The following is a 16,117-nucleotide window of genomic DNA, read 5'->3' as shown; positions in this document are numbered from 1 at the left end:
CATGTGTTGCAGTGTGACCGTGCTAGCCCGGCTGTGCTGGTGGGGGTTGGGCAGGAGTGAGGTGTGAGGAGCACACCCAGTGCCAGGACAGGGGTCATGATGACAGCAGTCTCTAGTTACTCTCACTACTAGAACTCTGGGCCTGTGCAAATCCCTTCCCCTGGGTAGCACCCTGGGTGGATTTCCCTACTTCCAGGGGCCAGTCAGGTTCTCCTCAGCAGCTGGCTTTGGTCTGGCATTGCTGCTTTGTGGACACTGCCCCTGCGGGTTGCTGTCACTCCTGCCTGGGCAGGGTCCCCAAAGCTCCTCTCTTGCACTGTCTGCCACCTTTACTGCACCTAGGTTTGGGGAAGAAATCTGCTCCCACCAGATTAACAAGTACTCTGCTTCCATGGTACCATGCAGAATAATGATCTTCAACTATAACCACCGTTTTCCTCCTGAGGAAGAGTTTCTACTCTAGTGAACAGAAATGGAAGTTACAGGAATCTGCAACTTTATATCTGCTTTGCCAGCCTCTCCATGTCACCCAAAATGTTCACACTGGAGTGCCTTGGGGCTCTTATCACCGATGACACTCATCATCTAAAGACATTTATGAGTTTACATTTCACTAGTACATACCTTCAGTCCATACTCTCCCCTGAGGTTTATTTATTTCCTTCTTAGTATTTGCCACTACAGTATGCTTAGCATATGTCCTTATACCACCTGGCATAGTATGTATCTTTCATTCATTTAGTATCTGAACCAATTACAAAGTGTGTCTGACAAGAGCAAGGATTTTGTATCCCCAATACACAGGACAGTACCTGCCATGTAGTAGATGCTTAGTAAAGATTTGTTAGGTGAATAAATGAGTGACACTTTTAGTTCAATATGAAGAACTCACTAAACAGAAGTTTTCAAAAATGGGAAGAACTTCTCCAAAGGCATTGAGTTTCCTGTGACTGGAGATACCTGCTTGTCAGGGATATTGGGCAATTCATTCAACTACTAAGTGGAAGCAAGGAGGAAACCAGAAGAGTCATTTGCATGAAATATGACTACTACAGGATTAGAGATGAAATATAGTTGGATTTTTCACGAGCACAACTGGTTTCTACCTCCAGTCCTCTTCCCATGTGTGTGATACTCCTCTCTGCCCGCTTCCTCTCTCAATTTCTTCCTCTCTGTCCTCACCTTTCTCCTCCACCTCCCTCTCCCTCACTTTCCCTTCACACACATGCACACACCACGCACACCTTTATGTAACCTGGATGCTGCTACCTGGAGCCCTGCCTCCCTTGTCCCTTGAGATCTCAATGGCCTTAAGCCCAAGTTTCATGGCACGGGGTGTCCAAGATTCCTACGAATTTCTGGAAACTTATGTGGTCTCATGATCATCTTTGCCTCAAGAATCCTGCATCTAAACACGCCATCTCTGCCCACGCAGTATGAACATACATGTGAAATCTAGCCTTTTCATCCTTTTCCATCAACGGAAGAACATAGATTTCACAGCGTCGCTGGGGCTTATTACATCACCCACTGCCCACAGTGACTTGGACATTTCTGTCAAGTCCTGTGCAGTCTCCCTTCCTCCAGGCCTCCATCCAGGTTCTCCCTCCTACCACTTCCTGCTTCTCCCCTCCCTTCTTTCCACTTATCTTACTCTCCTCTCCCACTCGTTCTCTCTCTTCCCCCTGTCAATGGTCCCCTGTGCTCATCTTTCCCCTCACAGCGAAAAGCACCCATTCCTTTTCTCTGTAAAACACTAATCCAGTCTCATCCACAGAGGGAACAGTAGGTCCGGGGAAGGCCCTGAGGCAGCCTCTACGGAGGAACAGAAGGAAATGGAAGATAAAGTGACTAATCCAGAGAATGCTGAAGAAGCAAAATTGAAAGAACAGTGTCCTCATCTGGGACAAAAGCCTGGAGGTCCAGATTTCTTAAGGAAATGATTACAGAAAGGGCAAAAATATTTTGATTCTGGGGATTACTGCATGGCTAAAGCAAAAATGAAGAACAAGCAACTTGCTACTGCAGCCTGGATAAGACCGGGGTCACTGGGGACCACAGTCCCACTCCACAGGGCCTTCCTCAAGGGACGGACCTTGTTGCTAACAAGCTGGCCAGCTGCTGACAAGGAACCACCAAACTGCTTGTAAACCCTTTCAAACAGTAAGTCTTGCCCTGGTTACTCATGCCTCTGAATGCCAGCCAATGTCTATACACTCTTATTTCTTAAATTTAACAAATCCCTGAACTCCATGCTTCCCCCAAACTCAATGCAGTATCAGGATTTTGCTTTGTTTGAGAGACTGTATTTTGTCCTGTCTTAGCCTACAATAAATTTACGTCTATTTAAAAAAAAAAGAAAAAGAAAAGAAAAGAAACAGCTGAACCGCATGCATCTTCTAATTCCCATTGTTTTCCCTTAATATGTTACTTCCCTGCTTTTCTTTTCATTTTGTTCACTCAGTCGTTTGAGAGGGACAGCTTTGCAGGCAGTGGAAGTGTGGGGAAGACACGGGAAGACGGAGAGAACGTGTCAGAGCAGCACAAAGTAACCCATGTGAGAATGATTGTATGCGTGACCTAACTCCTGGTGCAGGTCTGGTCGTAACAAACTCCCAAGCAAGTTTTACACTTTTAATGTTTTGGCTTTCTTTAATTCATTCTAATTACAGCTTGGTGTGTTACTCTTTTTTAATTAACCTCTACTGTATTGATTTCTTCTGTGTCTTCCCTTTGGATTTTATAAAGCAGACATTTAAGACCACAAGTTGGAAGAAAGTTCGCATATTTCAAACACCAATAAATGGGGCTCCAAAAGATTTATAATTCTGTGCTTGAACCTGAATGGCCTGAAACCTGATTCAGCTTTAACAATAGGACTTTGCTCGGGCAATATTTGTCCATTCTGGTGTAACTCATGTGACCCTAAGTGCTCATCGGCGGCCATTGAAGCTAATATTCTTATTCAGTTAGATAATTACAATACCTTTTGTTGTTAAAGATATGATTGAAGTAAGCACATGCATTGACTGTTGAATTCACCTTTGTGCCATTTTGTAGATATAGTCGTTTTGCACAACAACAACAAAAGCCTAATCCAATCAACACCCAGGCTCTGGTATCCACCATTCACCCAAACGTTTAGCCATCTAAGTGTCTCTGTTCCCCCCCCCACCACCACCACCACCAACGATCTCTTCTTACCCAGGAAGAGCTGTAGTAAAAGTGTCAGTGTGATTTATTTTACCTACAACATACTCGGACCTCTCACTACATGCCGGACCTTAATGGTGTTTATTTTCTACCCTTTAGCCTGTACCCACACCATGGAGACTAGTGCAAGGAATTCATCCTTGTGGGGAAAGTGAATTCTTGTTCAGAAAATTAGACAGGAAAAAGATCTGATTGTCTAACACTCTAGGTAAACAGGAATTGACCTACTATTCTTATAGCTGAGAATAAAACCAATTTCCCTTCTTCCTCATGTGAACCATCCTTTTTTTCAAAGGTGTTTATTATAATTTCTAATTGTAACATTAACATGTCCACACTCCTAAAATCAGGTGTGGACAATTAGGGTAGCTAATATGAAAGCTAGTGTTTTTTGAGTAGTTATTATGTGGCCAACACAGTTCTAAGCGCTTTACATATGTTAAGCATCATTGCCTCCATTCGCCACTGATGAATCTGAGAGGTACAGGCAGGTCACATTTGTTTCTCAAGGTCACACAACCAGAAAATAATAACAAATAATTATGCCACCTGGAGACAATCATCATTTCAGTGAATATTGTCCTCACTTTTCCTCTCATTAAATTCTTTTAAAAAATTTTTTATTTATTTATCTTTAGAGGGGAAGGAAAGGAGAGAAATATCAATGTATGGTTGCCTCTCTTGAGTCCCCTGCTGGGGACTGGCCTGCAACCCAGGCACGTGCTCTGACTCGGAATCAAACCAGTGATCTTTTGCTTTGCGGGATGATGCCCAACCAACTGAGCCACACCAGTCAAAGCCACACCATCATTTTTATGATTATACAGTGTCCCACTATGTGGAGAGGCCATAATATAGCCATTATATAGTACTTTTTAAATGTTTGAGATAAACATCTTATTCATTTATTTTTCTATTCACTTGTCTGATATTTTAACTTGGTACAAATTTCAAGAATTGTCACTAAGTCAAAGAGTACAACTCAGGTTACTTTCATATATTTGAGAGACTAAGAGATAATATTTTATATGTACTTTTTTGTATTACTTTTCTAGATCCAACATTAATAACAAAATTTACGATGAGGTGTTCTCCCATTAGAGCAAAAACAGACCTTTGTATGCTGTGTTTCCAAATCAAACTTCTATCAGTTGATTTTTTCTAACATAAACTTGTAAATACATTTCTTTGTAGGCTCACTGGGCTTCTTCACAGAGCTGGTCACACTGGACCAGGGAACTTTTGTTTTCTGGTGTTGTTAGCGCCTCCTAGTGGTAACAAAGCAAAACCTGGCCATGGTGGTTCAGGTTTGTTGGGGAGTTTTTAAAGTAAAAAAACATAAACATAATTTATAGCTTCATGGTATTTTTCCTTTTCTTTTGTTAATATAGCCACAAAGATTACGAAACTTCGAAGAAGAAATGAAAATATTTTTAAGTAAATTCAGAGCACAATTTCATCATAAATATGAAACCATAAATTGTAGTTTAGTTTTTATAAAAGGTCAAGATATTTCAGGAAATTCTAGGTTGTTTTTAATGGTAACTTTTCACACTGTCTCAAATTTTTTAAAAAATTTTAAAATATTTTATATATTTATTTTTAGACAGAGGGGAAGAGAGGGAGAAAGAGAGGGAGAGAAACATTAGTGTGTGGTTGACTCTCACACTACCCCTAATGGGAATCTGGCGGGCAACCCAGTCATGTGCCCTGACTGGGAATCAAGCAGGCTGGTACTCAGTCCACTGAGGAAGTTCACAGGCATATCTGAGGAAGTGTGGCTGGAGTGCTGTGAACGAGGGGAGAGTAACGGCAGAAGAGGCTGGGTAGGGTTTCTCAGGCTCAGCTCTGTTGACCTTTCGGGCTGGGTCATTTCTAGTTGTTAGGTTGGCCTGTGCAGGATGCTTAATAGCATCCCTGGCCTGTACTCACTAGACATCAGTCACACCCCTCACCCTCTTGACAAACTCCAGAAATTGCCAAATGTCCCCTGCGGGCCATGTAACATCAGCCCTGGTTGAGAAAGACTGGGTTAGAGCCTCAGGCAGGGCCTTGGAGGACATGGTAAGAAGATGCCTGCACTTTATTCTGAGTCCAGTGGGAAGACACGGAAAGTTCCAAATAAAAAAATTGTGTGATTCCAATTACCCTTTATGTTACCTTTGAACATCTTCTTCCAAGGTTATCCAATGACTTTGGTTACTACCACTGTAACTAGAATCTGCCAGTTCCAGTTTATCCTCAGCTTGCAGCTTCTCTGCATCCTTCTCTAGCCCTAGTTCCATGTCCTGGAGTAACTTTTGCCGATGCAGACAATAGCCACTGCTGGCCTTGCTTTAAGTAGGCAGGAAGAACATGGACTGAAACACACTTTATTCATCAGTAAAATGGAAATATTACCCGTCTCATAGGGCTGCTGAGGATAGCAAAACAAGTGTCTGGAACGGTGTCTGGGCATAGTGGCACCCTGTAAATCTTAGGAGGAAACAGAATGAAACAACTCTTGTGACATATGTGGAGGTGTGCCCCTCAGATCTCATTTCAGGAAAAATCTTGCTGCTCCACTGCCAAGAGTGTGGTTAGCTGACAGTCTCCAGCTGTTACTGACTTCAGGCTCTGTGACACGTTAGCACAGGTCATGCTTTTCCTTGGAAAGTATGAATATTTCTAGATTTTTCTGCCAAATGCAAAACTCCTGTAACAAACAGTCTTGTTCCAGCGCCTCCTGTTGGGTGGCCAGAGAATGTCAGATCTGCAATGTGGTCTCAGACTCTCCCACCCCATACTACCTCCCCAAGTCTCTTTTGTTTTTTTCATAGACATTGCTTTTGAATAAGCAAGCCTCTTGCACTCCTAACTCAGACTCAGCATCTGCTTCCCAGATGAAGAGAGGTTGGGAGCCCCACCTCCCGAACTATTTGCTTTGCCCTCCGCCTGGAACTTTCTCCTCCTCCTGTGCCGCCAAATTCCCATTCACCCTCCCAGTCTCAACTCCAATGTCACCTTCTTTGCAGAGTTTTCTAGAAAACTCATAGTTACTGCTCCTTCCTCGGTGATGCTACACAGAGCAGCCCTTTTGCAGATAAAGGCTCAGGGCGGCAGTGATCTGTATTCCAGAATAATTTTTCATTTCTGTTTGACCTGCTCTTTATTTTCACTACATAACAATGCTTTTCATGTGTTTTATTGTACTTTATCTGATTGTACTTCTAATTTTCAGGAGTGGAAATGCCCTATTTGTTTCTATAGACAAACATAGAATGGTTCTATATAATATTATGTAGTAAATGTTTAACAAATGAAAGAGTGATGACTAGATTGGACTTGTGCCACTTCTGTGTAAAAAGATACATTTTGAATAATTGTTAAGATGCATGGGACTATGACTAACACAGAACCAGATAGAGCAGAGCTGGTCTGGTGCTGTTAAATGCTAGATTAGATAAAATAAAACCTTTGAGTTCCAGGGAGGCCGTGGGTGGAAAAAACAGGTCAGCTGGGCCTGAGGACAAATGCAAAAACAGATCAGGTTTAAGAACCAAAATGCCAAAGCTAGCTGATTTGCAGAAAACTTCTCCAGGAGTAAAAATGTAAATATGACTGCAGAGCGGACCTTCGGGGTCAGCTAGAACAGAACCGGAAATGGGATAACTGCAGGGGGTGGGGAGGTTTTTAAGTCTCTGCTACAGAAAATTCTGGTGGTTTTTTTCTTTTAATAAACCAGTAGCTCAATGTGTTATCTTTATGTTTGGCTCCCAAGTTTGAAACATCTGAACCAAATTAACTGCTGAGGGCTATACTATCACTGTGGTGCTGAGGGCCTGGCAGCCCGCACTGGATTGAAAAGTTTGGGAGTTCGAGCAGCTGATATCTATGATTGCTCACAAAGAAAAAACTCTTGTGATTCTCCAGCCTGTAGCATTTAGGAGGTTGGTGGGAATGAAGGGGCAGCCGTAAGATTCTAGCACTGTGGTTGTTGTGATCCTGTGGGGACTGTTTTTTAGGCGGTGATTTGCAGCACAGATCCAGGTAAACATTGCCACCTAGTGGCAATTCACTGGAAGTAACCATCTATCCATGGTCGTCCGTTCAGTATTTACAACGTGTCAACTGTTCCAAGAACTATTCGACAGCAGAACAAGAGAGACTCCAAGTCTAAGCCCTGGTCAGCCACACATTCTAATGGGGGCCAGGCAAACCCCGACCCCCACAGTGGTAATGTAGCCCTCAGCAATTGATTTAGTTCAGATATCTCAAACTTGGCAGCCAAATACAAAGATGACACACTGAGCTACTAGTTCACTTTTTTAAAGCGCAAGTTTCCTTTTAATAGAGAAAATATAGATACATTACATGTTGGGTAAAGGAACCTCTGAATGAGCCAGCTCGAAAGTTCCTTTTGTATGCTACTTTTTAACTACTTTTCACTATCTCAAGTACTCTCCTTTTCCTCAATTCTTAAAATTTCTAAGACCATCTACGAATTCTTTAGTGCACTTAAGTGGCTTTCTTATGTTATTGAATGTCATGGGGAAAATACAATAAACTTCAAATTAAACATTTTACTAGTAATGAATATGAGACTTTAAAATTTTAATTCTTAGACTAGTCTGACTCCATTGTGGATGTCTGGCAGCTGGCAGCTCTCAGGCTCCCCCCGCCCCCTCCCCTCTAGGCACACCGAGAGAAAAGTGCCTTCTCCTTTGGCACCAAAGGCAAGTTCAAACCCTGTAAGCCCTGGTCCACACCCTGATAACAGTAAAAGCAGAGTCAGCTTTCTTTCCCTGCCCTCTCAAGCTGTCCTTGGACCTGCCTGGAAGCTGCCATGTTTTCCCCCAGAAAGCAGCATCTATGTGCTTAACAACCATTTCTAAGCAATCTTGAGAATATAGAAAAAAGCTGGAGGCATCGTGCTCCCTGATTTCAAAAACACCAACTCAAAAAGATCCATGCACCCCCATGTTTATTGCAGTGTTATTTACCACAGGCAAGCAATGGAAATAACCTAAGTGCCTGTGGACGGATGAATGAATACAGCACGAGTGGTATGTATGCGATGCAATATTACTCAGCCATTAAAAAGTGGAATCTTGCCATATGCAACAACATGGATGGACCTTAAGGGCATTATAGTAAGTGAAACAAGGCAGACAGTGAAAGACAAATATCATACACTCTGACTTATGTGTGGAATCTTTAAAAAAAAACTGAAGTCACGGATACAAAGAACAGATTGGTGGTTGCCAGAGGTAACGGTGGAGGAGGGCAAAATAAGTAAAGGGGGCCAAAAGGCACAAACTTCCAGTTATAGCCATAAGTTATGGGAATGTAATGTACAGCAAGGTGACTCTAGCTACAAATAGTGTATCGTACATTTGAATGTTCCTAAAAGAGTAGATCTTAAAAATTCTCATCATGAGAAAAAAATACTTGTAACTGTGTGTGGTGACAGATGCCAACTAGACTCATTGTGGTGATCATTTCACAGTGTACGCAAATATCCAATTACTGTGTTGTGCACTGGGAGCTAATATAATGTTATATGTCAACTGTACCTGCATACAATTATTTTAAATTATATTTTATTGATTATGCTATTATAATTGGCCCCGTTTACCCCCATAACACCCCTCCACTCAGCACACTGAACTCCCTCAGTCAATCTCCACACCTTAGTTCATGTCCATGGGTCGTGCATATAGGTTCTTTGGCTACTCCAATTCCTAGACTGTACACTACATCTCTATGGCTATTCTGTAACTACCTATTTGTACTTTTTAATCCCCTTTTCACCCATTTTTCCTGCACCCCCTGCCATCTGTCAGCCATCAAAATGCTCTCCATATACATGATTCTGTCTTGGAAAAGCTTGGAAATGTTTGTTAAGCACATAGATGCTTCGTTTTCCTGTCACCCAAGCTGGGTACTTGAGGTTGCCCTTCATGTGGGCTGAGTGCACCCTCCTCTTCTTGTAGTTGAGCCTTGGTTGCTATTGGTAGGTCAATGGGAGGGATTTACCCAGGCCAGTCGGTTTAAAGGATTGTCTGTGACCACTGACCATCAACCTCTACCCTTCATGGAGGATCAGCTGTGCAGGGACAGGGGGTTGGTGGTACACTGACATGGTCTGTAGCTCTCCACTGGGTGTGCAGGCTCTGGGGTTTCCTGGGTGGTGCAGACCAAGGTCATCCCCATCTGTGTTCTGTCCGGGTCCCCCCTCCCCAAGCTATAAAGCAATCTGAGATGGCTGCCACTTGTGCTAGGCTTGGAGATTCCCATGCCAAACCAAGCTGTCAATCTAGATTGGCAGCTGCTAGGGCCAGGCCTGTGGCCACATAGCAAGAGATACAGGGGTTGGGAGCTGGAGTCTTACTGAGGCTGGCTGTTGCTTGTTTGTTAGGATTTAGGGAGTCGTAAAGCATGAGCCTAGATCAGCCATTCACATCTTGGGTGGGCTCATAAGTTGACTGGGATGAAGTCTCAGACGATCTCCAGGGTGGGACAGACATGTTAGATGGGTTGATGGAGCCTCAGATATGGTGCCTGCCTGCCAGCTCTGTGGCCCCATGGGCAGAGGGTTCAGAAAAGGGACAGTGGCCTCCACCCACCTTTCTGTCTGGGAGAAAGCTGTCCCCCAGCTTTCACATTGATGCCAGACACTTTGTTTCCTCCCTGTGTGCCACTGGTGCCTTTCAAACTGCTACCCTAGTGCTAGAGGTTAGCGGGAGTGAGTCTGAGTAAGTTTGTATGTGGTTTCCTTAAGGGGAACTGCTTGGGACTCCAGAAGTTTCTTCCATTGACTCAATCCCTGCTGTCTTCTGCAGCCAGAAGTTACAAGGACTTATCTTCCTGGCATTGGAACCCTGGGCAGGGGGCCTGGTGTGGGGCTGGGACTCCTCGCTCCTGAGATATCCCTCCTGAATTTTTATCCACCACACGTGGATGTGGGACTAAACTGTTCTGCATCTCTGCCCCTCCTGCCAGTCTGGATAGATGTGATTTCTTTAATTCTGCAGTTGTCAGACTTCCATTCGCCTCGATTTCTGATGGTTCTAAGTGATGGTTGTTCTATATTTTAGTTGTAATTTTTTTTGTGGTTGTATGAGGAGGCAAGCTGCGTTCACCTATGCCTCCATCTTGACTGGAGGTCTCTAAAATTGTTTTAATAAGAATAAAAACTACTTCACGAGAAAAAAATAAAATAAGACCCTTTTCATACCATTTTGGTACAGATATAGCATAAAAAGTCTCCACATGTAAACCTAATTTGGAGGTGAGGGAGGGCTCCATCACACCTCTAGGTGGCAGCCACAACAATCCTGCTTTTCTGAACTATGAGAGCATGTTACAGTGATGACGATTAAATAGCAACTTGAGCATAAGCTACAGATTATATATTGTTATCTATATAAAAGCATCCAGACTTCCACCAAGATGGAGGCATAGGTGGAAACACTGTGCCTTCTCCCACAACCAAGTTTGAACACAACAAAGGTTTGGAGAACTAGGACACACCCAAAGACCAGAAAACGGAATTATACAGAAGTCCGACAACTACGAACCGTTCAACGGGGACGGTAAGAGAGGCAGAGCCAGCAGCGGAGCTGGGTTGGGCAGGACAGATCCCCCGACCTAGGCACGCAGGCAGCCCAGAACCAGTCCGGGTGTGGGGCAGACTGACCTCGGTCGCACATTCGCGCATAGTGAGGTGGACCACGCAGGCCCCAGGGGGCGAACCCAGTGGTGGAGGGCTGATGGCGGTGGCACACTCGCATGCAGTGGAATGAAACGCATGGGCCTGGTGATGGTGGTGGCTGCGGCGCTGGGGCTGCAGCGGCAGGCGGCAGATGGGAAGCCATTGTCCCTCTTTGACCCCGCCCCCACATACAGTGTCACAACCCAGCGACTTAGTTGCCCTGTTCTAGTGAACACTTTAGGGCTCTGATCCTGCTACGGAACAGGCACGAACAGCCCAAAAGATGGTGCAAGAAGAACTCAAAGTCCCAGAGCCAATAACTCTAAGCGACCGAGAAATTGCCAGCCTCTCAGAAGCACAATTCAAGACACTATTTATCAGGATGCTCACAGAACTGGTAGATTATAGTCACAAATTAGAGGAACATAGTCACAAATTAGAGGAACATATGAAGGCTAAACTAATTGAAATGAAGGGAGATGCACAGGAAACCAATAGTGATGGAAAGGAAACTGGGACTCAAATCAATGGAATGGACCAGAAGGAAGAACAAAACATCCCACCAGAAAGGAATGAAGAAATGAGAATTCAAAAAAATGAGGAGAGGCTTAGGAACCTCCAGGACATCTTTAAACGTTCCAACATCCGGATTATAGGGGTACCAGAAGGGGGAAAGAAACAGCCACGAGTGGAAAACGTATTTGAACAAATAATAAAGGAGAACTTCCCCAGTCTGGCAAAGGAAATAGACTTCCAGGAAATCCAGGAAGCTCAGAGAGTGCCAAAGAAGTTGGACCCAAGAAGGAACACACCAAGGCACATCATAATTACATTAGCCAAGACCAAAATGAAGGAGAGAATCCTAGAAGCATCAAGGGATAAGGGGACAGTCACCTACAAAGGAGTACCCATCAGACTGTCAGCGGATTTCTCAAAAGAGACCTTACAGGCAAGAAGGGGCTGGAAAGAAGTATTCCAAGTCATGAAATCCAAAGACCTACAGCCAAGATTGCTTTATCCAGCAAAACTTTCATTTAGAATGGAAGGACAGATAAAGTGCTTCTCAGATAAGGTCAAGTTCAAGGAGTTCATCATCACCAAGCCCTTATTATATGAAATGCTAAAGGGACTTATATAAGAAAAAGAAGGTGAAAAATATGAACAGTGAAAGGACAGCAAACTCACAGTTATTAACAACCACACCTAAAACAAAAGCAAACCAAGAGGACAGCTAGATCAGGAGTGGAACCATAGAAATGAAGAGCACATGGAGGGTTAGAAACAGGGGGGTGGGAGGGGGAGAAGTGGGGAGAAGGCACAGAAAATAGCATAGATGGTAGGTAGAAAATAGATAGGGGGAGGGCGAGAACAGTGGGGGAAATATAGAATCTAAAGAACTTCAGACACATGGTTATAAACTAAGGGGGGGAGAATGGTGGGGGAGGGAGTGTGCGGGTGGAGGGGAATGAAGGGGGGAAATAGAATAACTGTAATGGTATAATCAATAAAATATATTAAAAAAATAAAAAAAATAAAAGCATCCACTAAAGGTCAAGTAGTAAGGCACAAAGTTTTAAAAGGTTGAAAGATGCCTTTGACAAAATGATTTACACCATCATTATCGGAATCTAAAGAACATTTTAAAAATACAAATATTTTACTGGGTAGGAAATGCTGTTATATAGACTAACTCACCCCGAGGATCGCATGCAAGCCTGAGAAATGTGTTCTGAGGGGCACTAGTGGGCTAAAGAGAACCCCCACGCTTCACCTCTCCCCATGCCAGAATTTTCACACACGCTTTAGATCTTCCCCTCCAGTCACTCCCTAAGATACCAGAAGGATGTATGTTGCCAAAACAAAAAATTTTCCTTACTTGTATTTCTTTAAAGATTTCATCTATTTATTTTTAGAGGGAGGGGGAGGGCGGGAGAAAGAGGGGGAGAGAAACATCAATGTGTGGTTGCCTCTCATGTGTCCCCTACTGGGGACCTGGCCCGCAACCCAGGCATGTGCCCTGACTGGTAATCAAGCTGGTGGCCCTTTGATTGGAAGGCCAGCACTCAGTCCACACCAGCCAGGAATCTTTACTTGCATTTTATTAAAAATACTACCAACAGCCCTGGTCCGTGTGGCTGAGTTGGTTGGGTGTCATCCTGCAAACCAAAAGGTCATTGAACAGTCAGGGCACATGCCTGGGGTGCAGGTTCCGTGCAGGTCTGGGCATGGACAGAAGGCAGCAGATCCATGTTTCTCTCCCTCTTTCCCCTCTCTCTAAATAAATAAATAAATGTAAATGAATACCACTAACCAATATCATTATGTTAAGTGATATGAACAAATGAAAATGCAGCCACAAATATTTTCAAACAAATGTTAAGAAAGATAATACCATGTGTGGCTGTTCTCCTTTAATTCCTTGCTTCCAGATGGAGAAAATGTCAAACCATCACTTTGGTATAGATTTTTACTACAAATTTGGTCACTTCAACTTCCTTTCTGTTCTGTATTTTTTATGTTCTGGGCCACAGATTTTCAAGCCAAGTAAGAGACAGTAAAGGGAACACGCAGAACTAAGTAGAAACCCCAGCCGCTGCGCCAGATTCCTGAGTATCTGCCCGGCGTTTGCAGCTCCGCCTTCCCTGAGTTCAGGAAAACCAAAGGCCCCATTGATACTTAAAGGCTCACTGACCCTTTTAAAAGGGGTTGGTTCTATTGGCATATTTTTATGTGCTAATGTTTATCCATAAAAGGGAGATAGCTTTAAAATCAGGTTTGGGTTATTCAGGATTTCAAGATCAGAAAGTTAAATAGTAAACATATGAAATTAGACGATCTGTAATTTGTACACGGCCCTTTGCTTACCATCCTGAGACTTCTGCGTTTTATCCGGGAAGGATCCGGGGCTGAAGAAAGTGACAGACCCCAAAGCGCGGAGGAGCTGGAGTGTCTGGGTTTGCCCTTGGAAAAAGAAAGAAGCCGGATCAGCAGCATCGACAAGTCCCAGCACCGGCAATCTGCTCTCTACATCTGCATCTCAACGTTCCAGATGCTCTAAAAAGAGGGTCTGCAAGGCGGTCAGAGTCTGGCTTCACCCTCGGACCCGCCGGTGATGGCCTCTGGGCAGTCCCGTAGCTCCGGCCCAGGACCCAGAGAGGGCGGACTGATTTTGATCAGAGAGCACCCGACCGGAAAGGCACCTGCCTACACGCGAACTTCCATTAATTGTGCTAAATTCCTTCACGGGATACAGGTGAATGATATCTCTCAAATCCGGCAGCTAATTTTCCCAAGGAAAATCCTGAGGATTAACTCAGCTCTAGAACTAAATGCCTGTGATATGTGCGTGAAAACAAATGTAAATAAGCATAACAAAAAGGGCAGAAAAGGTATTCCCTTCCCACACTGTAACTTCCAGAAAGAGTGTTGTGACACGTGTGTCGTTTCTTAGCTACTTCTCAGCGAAAAGATCTGTGTTCCTGATATGACAGCCCGTGCCAGCACTCTGTGTCCATCATCTTTAATCATCGCAGTAATTGCCTAGCACCTTCCGAAAACAGTCACGTCCACCTGGGACCTCAGAATGTGACCTTATTTGGAAATAGGGCCTTGCAGGGGCAATTGGGTAAGGACCGATATGAAAGCATGCTGGGTCTGAGCAGGCCCTGACTCCGATGACAGTGTCCTTCCAGGACAGGGAATGAGACACATGGAGACACAGTGGAGAGGAGCCAGGGTTCCGGCAATGGGCCTATAAGCCCAGGAAGGTCGAGGACTGCCTGTGACCAGGTTCAAGGCACCCTTCTCCTGAATACTGTGCCTGTCACAGTGAATGTTTTAAGCTGAGTGAGTTTGAGAAGACAGCAGAAACAGGAAGGTAACTCTGACCTGCTCTGCACCCCACCCTTCTGCCCTGAAGCAGGTCATAAAACTGTGAGAGGTGCCTCCCGTATACTCAAAGGAAAGGCATGTCCTTGTCTCTGAAGACAAAGGGACACTGGGAATCCAAACAAGCAGGCCTTGGAAGCTTCTGCCAGTTCACCACACACACCTCATCCTCCTCACCTTATATCTTTCCACCCTTCAAACTGGCATAAAAATGCACAAGTTTAACCATTTCTTTAGGCCTTTATTTCCTTCTAAAGGTTCCTGTATCACATAAAACTTTGGTTAAATAAATGTGTATGCTTCCCACCAATTAACCCCTCTTTATCAGTTTAATTTCAGACCCAGCCACGGACCCTACAAGGGTCAATAAAAACTTTTTCTTGCCCTTACCAGCAACCCCTAGAAACTAGGAGTGAGGGACAGCTTCCCTGCCTCAGAGCCTCCAGCAAGGAATCAACCCTACTGACACTTTGACGTCAGACTCCTGGCCTCTTGAAATGCCAGGGAATAAATTTATGTTCTTTTGAGCTGTCCAGTTTGTGGTCATTCATTATGTCAGCCCTGGGAAGCTAATACACTGCAAGGTAGATGTCATTGTCATTTCCCCAAAGGTACTCGGCTGCTATGTCCCAGGCCACTGGCTACCTACCCCAAATCCATTCTTTTCTTTTTCTGACCAACAGAGGAAAGTTGTATTTGGGTTAAGATGTCCATCCTAAATGCTACATTTTCCAGCCTAGGGACGATTAATGAGAGAGAAGCAGAAGACACTGGGAAGACTCCTTAGAGCAGAGACGGCAAATACCAAGGCCGAGGCTGAAATCTGGCNAGGTAGATGTCATTGTCATTTCCCCAAAGGTACTCGGCTGCTATGTCCCAGGCCACTGGCTACCTACCCCAAATCCATTCTTTTCTTTTTCTGACCAACAGAGGAAAGTTGTATTTGGGTTAAGATGTCCATCCTAAATGCTACATTTTCCAGCCTAGGGACGATTAATGAGAGAGAAGCAGAAGACACTGGGAAGACTCCTTAGAGCAGTGACGGCAAATACCAAGGCCGAGGCTGAAATCCGGCCCTTCACCTTGTGTCTACCCAGCAGCAGCACCCAGCTCTTGCTTAACTGTTAAGGAGTATGTTTATTGAGTCCTAAAATTACATTCGGCCCTTCAAAGGCAACTGCGAGGCTGATGTGGCCCCCAGTGAAAATGAGTTTGACCCCCTGCCTTAGAGGAAATGGCTTCCCCCCTGCAGTAGAAATCAGAGACTGTGGGGATGGAAACCAGGCTGGAAGGCGGGTGGAGCAAACTCATGGAAGGAGC

General features: G+C 44.3%; 1 pseudogene; it reads left to right on the top strand.

Moving 5' to 3' along the window:
• The first annotated feature begins 1,781 nt into the window (after positions 1 to 1,781).
• Positions 1,782 to 2,125, top strand: LOC118975717 (cAMP-regulated phosphoprotein 19-like; annotated as a pseudogene).
• The last annotated feature ends 13,992 nt before the right edge of the window (positions 2,126 to 16,117 follow it).

Source organism: Sturnira hondurensis, unplaced genomic scaffold, assembly GCF_014824575.4.
Source record: "Sturnira hondurensis isolate 20B ecotype Veracruz unplaced genomic scaffold, ASM1482457v3 Scaffold0020489, whole genome shotgun sequence".
NCBI classification, from domain to species: domain Eukaryota; kingdom Metazoa; phylum Chordata; class Mammalia; order Chiroptera; family Phyllostomidae; genus Sturnira; species Sturnira hondurensis.
The sequence above is the reverse complement of the archived record's forward strand: the minus strand, read 5'-3'. Positions and strand labels throughout refer to the sequence as shown.